The 6,157-nt window shown below is 37.5% G+C and overlaps 1 non-coding gene across 1 annotated transcript; it reads left to right on the forward strand.

Moving 5' to 3' along the window:
- The first annotated feature begins 5,203 nt into the window (after nt 1–5,203).
- Nucleotides 5,204–5,358, forward strand: LOC136865019 (5.8S ribosomal RNA). Its single transcript, XR_010859418.2, has one exon. It is a non-coding gene; the product is annotated as a 5.8S ribosomal RNA (ribosomal RNA).
- The last annotated feature ends 799 nt before the right edge of the window (nt 5,359–6,157 follow it).

Consider the following 6,157-nt stretch of genomic DNA (forward strand, 5'->3'; position numbering starts at 1 on the left):
ACTACAAGAAATGATGAATGATTTAGGTAGCTGACACATGCCTAATACCGACTTCCGTGGTCAGATAATCAATCAATCAATCAATCAATCAATCAATCAATCAATCAATCAATCAATCAATCAATCAATCAATCAATCAATCAATCAATCAATCAATCAATCAATCAATCAATCAATCAATCAATCAATCAATCAATCAATCAATCAATCAATCAATCAATCAATCAATCAATTAATTAATTAATTAATTAATTAATCAATCAATCAATCACCACTGATCTGCATTTATGGATGACGCCTTCACACGTTTGTCTCGTTGAATCAGGTCAACAACTAATCCGGAAAACGTCTCCTCTTGTGTAGCTGTTGTAAGGCGCTCAGCTCTGGAATAATCCTAAGTATTCGTGCGCCCGCCTTGGAATTGCTTGCACTATGGCATGACATCAGAAACATGTTCTTCCTCCAGAAGGCTAAGGATGTATGTAGCAGGGGTCCGGCGTTTTCAATCGTAATGATCCACTGTCCACACCTACAACTTTGTCCGCGACTGCAAAACATGTCCATCCCAAATGTTTTATCGAGCACGCATTGTACCTTCCTTAATTCAGCTTTATACCAGCACCGGCCGTGCGCTGTGCCCGAACACTTGCCCGATGAAGATGGTCCTTCCGACAACAAACGGCGAAGAATCCCTGTGCAAACACTGCATATTGACAACCCAGTAGTTCAACATGTTCTCTGGAAATGAAATGATGGAACGTTCCTGTGCAAGAAAGCTGAAAGATGGATTACTTCCCATTTCAACAAATATTACGAACACAGCTTTTAAAAACTGCGCTTTTAAAAATATAAAGTTTACCGCGTGTTCAGCAATGCAAAGAGGCTGAAAACCATCTGTGGTTGTTACATATCATCGTCAACCATCTTAATACTATACTGCAGAAAGAGATGAATTTCCATTCTTCCTTCCGGAATAGTAGCAGTGAACGTTGACAAACGCACGTGTTAGAAGCAATTTATATAATGTTTAAGGGAAAAGGCCTCACTCATCACATTCTTGATATTAAAAATTACATTATTTTTAAATAATTATTGTATGACATGACTAACAAATATTACTACCGGTCGCATGCGGCCAAGATTCCACGGCATTGACATGCCTGAGCTAGAGGAAAAGAATGGTACTTCTTCATGTTCAGTGACGGTAGGGGATATTGTCTTTGAAGGGCTGAGGCTCGTTTGCACGTCTACGACAGAAATAGCCAGTGGAATATTACGGCATACGTTTGCCAGCCACCCGCGCCTCAGTTGAAGGGATTCTTTGTGAATATTACCAATAGCTGAAGTCGTAAGTTGAGGATATTAAACAGCACGAGGTACGTGTAGAGCATCATACGATTACCTTACTACTGTTGGTAAGACGAGAAGATGAGATGCATTAATGAGAGAACGCTTTACTGGAATTTCCAGGTATTATTTAGCATATTCTATGCGATATTCATAACGTCGTTTTGATATTGCAGTACGCCATATTTTTCTACACTAAGAATAGAATATATATGACTTTGCTGTACAAAGTAAGTATATTCAATTCTTTAGCAGCAGCATATTCCGTATCGTATTGCTTAATTCAGATTGATTATTCAGTAAGTGAGATCAACGATAATGAAATCCGTCCTTGTTCTCCCGTCCTATTGAAATGAGAGGATACATTACATTTTGGTTACAAGGATTACTATTTTCGAAATATCCACAACTCCGCTTTACAACGATTTGATTAATAATTAAATAAATGACGTATTCATTTCCTTGGTCTAACTTTCAAACGGTTCCTGAAGAATCCCCGTAGAGCCCTGTCAAACAGCTTAGATGGGTAAACTTCAAAGATAACAGAAATTACTCGTTGTGTTTTAAATATCATTTTCTCTGTAGTTTTGAGTATTAACTATAGACATACCACTTACTATTCGCGCACCTCATAATGTCACTTCTGGAACGAAATAAGAAAACGGCCTCTATTTTATTTCAAAATTGTTATAAAATCCAAATTGCAGTAAAGTCATGGTAGAGAGAGACGTACAATGAATCCACATGTAGAAAGATTCCTTTAACATAGAGTGGCTGGTACTATATAATAGCATATCCTTTATTACTCTTCCCTCATTGTGGTGGGTTTACGGATGCGATGTAGGTTGGACTAGTGGTCTAGGATCGGTTTAACTGAAATGTGCCCTTAATGACGTCAAACAGACACCGCTAAACTCGTCCCGGAAGATGATTGAAATGGGACCGTCAGTAACGATTATCATTCAGAGCTTCCGAGATAGACCTGGACACAGAGTTTTTAATTTCTATACTATGTTATTCCCTGACATCGCAAGGAGTTTTATTCCTTTACTTATTTATATATTTATTTATTTATTTATTTATTTATTTATTTATTTATTTATTTATTTATTTATTTATTTATTTATTTATTTATTTATTTATTTATTTATTTATTGTGCTTCAGACGGATATTATCCTAATGATGTGAAACACATATACATATACTATTACATTAGACAAAAACAAATATAAATTACAATTACATTATCTCTTATTAAAGTCCTTGTAAAATAATCATAAATGAAATAAAACTACACTTTTCTTCAAAATATATCATATTACAAATATTCAGTTACATATGCACATTGTACTATATTATAGCATAGTATTTTAAATATTACAATCGGAATGATATACTAACGATTTTCAAGCTGCATTAGTACTGCAATTATACATGATGGTAGTGATGTTATCGAAGATAATAATGATGATGAGGTAGATGGGATTACTACAAACCAGAAAGAGAACTAAAATTATGAGCTTAACAATAAGAGTCAGCAAAGTAGAATTTTAACTTAGAGCACAACACAATTAAGTTATTTGTTTATATTGTCTTAGTATGGAAGTGTATGTAGTTGCAAATGTATTTAGCCTGTAGTCATTGTTATATTTATTAAATATATTTATTGAGTTTAACACTGGTGAATTACTATGTTGATGGTTTCTTGATTTACAGTAGTAGTAAGTAGTATGATTTGGGCGTGTAGATGGATTAGTGACAGATAAGTTTAACAGAGAGTGCATCCTAGGACTATCAGTATGGTTGTTGAACTATTTGTAGACAAATAGAAGAACTGCAATTACTCGAAAATTTGCTAAGGACTTATAGCCAAGTTGTTTCATTAAGTCATCATACAAATCAGATTTAGGGTAATTATTAGTTATTTTGTACGTAAGGTATATATGAAATTTGTTTTGCAACATTTCGACTTTGTTTTCATATAGTTTAAAGCTGGGATTACAAATGGTCGATGCATATTCCTGCCGACGTCTTACAAAGGAGTTTTATAATAGCTTTATTGCCTCGAGATTTGTGAAGTCACGTGTGTATCCCTTAATAAATCCTAATATTCTTTAAGGATCTGCAAAAAATTCGTTTATGTGTAGAGAGAACGTCAATTTAGCGTCAGAACGCACACCTAGACCCTTGATAGAATTCACCGATGACAGATTAGTGTTCAAAATATTATACGAGTGACTAATTTTATTTTTATTCCTGGAAAATACCATTACATGGCAGTCGTTAATGTTAAAATCTAACTTGTTTTCTTTTGCTAGTTGCTTTACGTCGCACCGATACAGATAGGTCTTATGGCGACGATGGGACAGGAAAGGGCTAGGAGTGAGAAGGAAGCGGCCGTGGCTTTAATTAAGGTACAGCCCCAGCATTTGCCTGGTGTGAAAATGGGAAACCACGGAAAACCATTTTCAGGGCTGCCGACAGTGAGGTTCGAACCTACTATCTCCCGAATACTGGATACTGGCCGCACTTAAGCGACTGCAGCTATCGAGCTCGGTAAAATATAACTTGTTAATAACGCTTCAATGTGATATGCTATTGAGGTCTTCCTGAAGAAATCTACAGTCCTCCTGTGATCGAATGGTTTTGAAAATATTTACATCGTCTGCGAATAGCAATATGTTTGAAAACTTTATGCATTTAGGAAGATCATTAATAAGTATTAAGAAAAGTAATGATCCAAGATTTGAGCCCTGTGGGACACCAGGTAGAGTATTGTAATACTCAGATTCAAATCCCTTATAAGATACAAATCGTTGTCTATCAGAGAGATATGATGCAAATAATTTGATTAAGCTGTGCGAGAGTCGATAAAAAGATAATGTATTTAAAAGTACATCGTGATGAACTTTATCGAATGTTTTTCTAAAATCTGCCAAAACTACATCAACTTGGCCTCCTGAATCTCTGGCTGCCGATACTTCATGAGTAAACTCCAACATATTTGTCGTTGTTGATTTCCCCGGTCTGAAGCCATGTTGGGTGTCACTGACGATAATTTCTGCGTGTTCGAACACATGCCGATGTAGTGTTTGTTCGTAAACTTTTGCTAACACGGAAGAAATTGCAACGGGTCTGTAGTTATTAATTACTGACCTATCCCCGGATTTGTGAAGCAGCCAACCTTCCATTATCTTCCACTTAGTAGGAAATCTTCCAGTTTTTAACGAAATATTAAAATCAATTGAAAGAGCGTATAATAATAGACTATTCCTCCAGAGCCTTTAATTATAGTGTACCTGGATGAGATGGGCCCTAGTTATCATGATTTGATATTATAATATAAAATGCAGACATATGGGAATATTAAATTATGTACAGTGTCAGTTTTGTGTGGCAAAGGAAGAGTTTCAACATAGTCAGAGTGTTCGCGACAATCGGTCGCCAAAGTTTAGCCTGTCATATGGGTAGAATATTTCCTGGTCAGAAGCTAAGAGGATTAAAAGCAAGTGCTCACCAAAGCAGAAGTAATTACTACAAGGAAGTGAAGGAGCATTTATTTCTGAACAAGGCGAGGCCAAGTGCATCACCAATACGGAGAATATGACGAAATAGAGTTTCCAACGCCTCGAGGCATTTTGTTGTCAGGTTGCCAGGAAGAGACATTTACACTAACCACTGCAGTGTTAGCCAATGACAAAATTCGTCAGATATTCGCAGATGCGCCAACATAAGAGAAACCAAGGTTAACTCCAGTTAGCTTCTCCAATAACAATAATTAAATTATTCCAACCACAAAATTGAATAGAGGGGATTTTTGTGATATCATTCCCATGTTGATTAATTGTAATAGAAGTAAATTAACGGTGGATCACTCGGCTCGTGGGTCGATGAAGAACGCAGCAAATTGCGCGTCGACATGTGAACTGCAGGATACATGAACATCGACATTTCGAACGCACATTGCGGTCCATGGATTCCGTTCCCGGACCACGCCCGGCTGAGGGTCGGTTGCTAAAACTGAACGCGACATTGCGTTCGGAGGGTGGGAGCGTCGCGGTTCGTGCGGCCACGGCCACCGCCGCGTCTAATTCTAGGAAATGACCCACGCTATCTCTCCATTGGTCAAGATGATCACGCCATCATGGACGCCGACTTAGCTCGCGAAAATTGGAGGACAGAAATCAAGTAATATCTCCGTGATCGCCGAACGCTATGAGTTCAGAATACGACATGTGAATGTGTATCGCCAGTTTATTAAGTGGGATAAATTCAGAGATCCAAATCCACCTGCAAATGCTGATTTAGGATAACCAACCCCCTCCCACTGGAGTGAACACAATTAACCCACTCGCGAAACCAGGTCGACCATATATACTAGGGAGTCGAGCTTCACATCAACCAGTCGTCTGAAATAATTTGATACGCTGACACGGTGACCCTGTAACTCAGTACCAGAAAACGCATTATAGATTCTGTTAGAGTTGAAAGTACGTTAGTAGTCATGAAGGTGAAGACGAACGGTGATAATTATTCAGAATATCGAGTGTAAATTATCAGCATCAGTGTATGTGAAAATAATATATTTTTCAACATTTCATGTGTTGGAATTTAAAGCATGGACGGAATGCCGATAGTACTTCTTGAAGGCAGTGTTCAGAGCCTGAAATAAATATTTCATGATAGACGGTGTAACAATTATTGTAGCAGGGAACTGTAGGAGCGAGGCTATCACAAGACAGCCTCGTATACATCAGGAAGTGCCGGATAAAGAACGCGATACGCGCTGGTTGGAACGAAACGACACTT

This window comes from Anabrus simplex, chromosome 2 (assembly GCF_040414725.1).
Source record: "Anabrus simplex isolate iqAnaSimp1 chromosome 2, ASM4041472v1, whole genome shotgun sequence".
Lineage (NCBI taxonomy): Eukaryota > Metazoa > Arthropoda > Insecta > Orthoptera > Tettigoniidae > Anabrus > Anabrus simplex.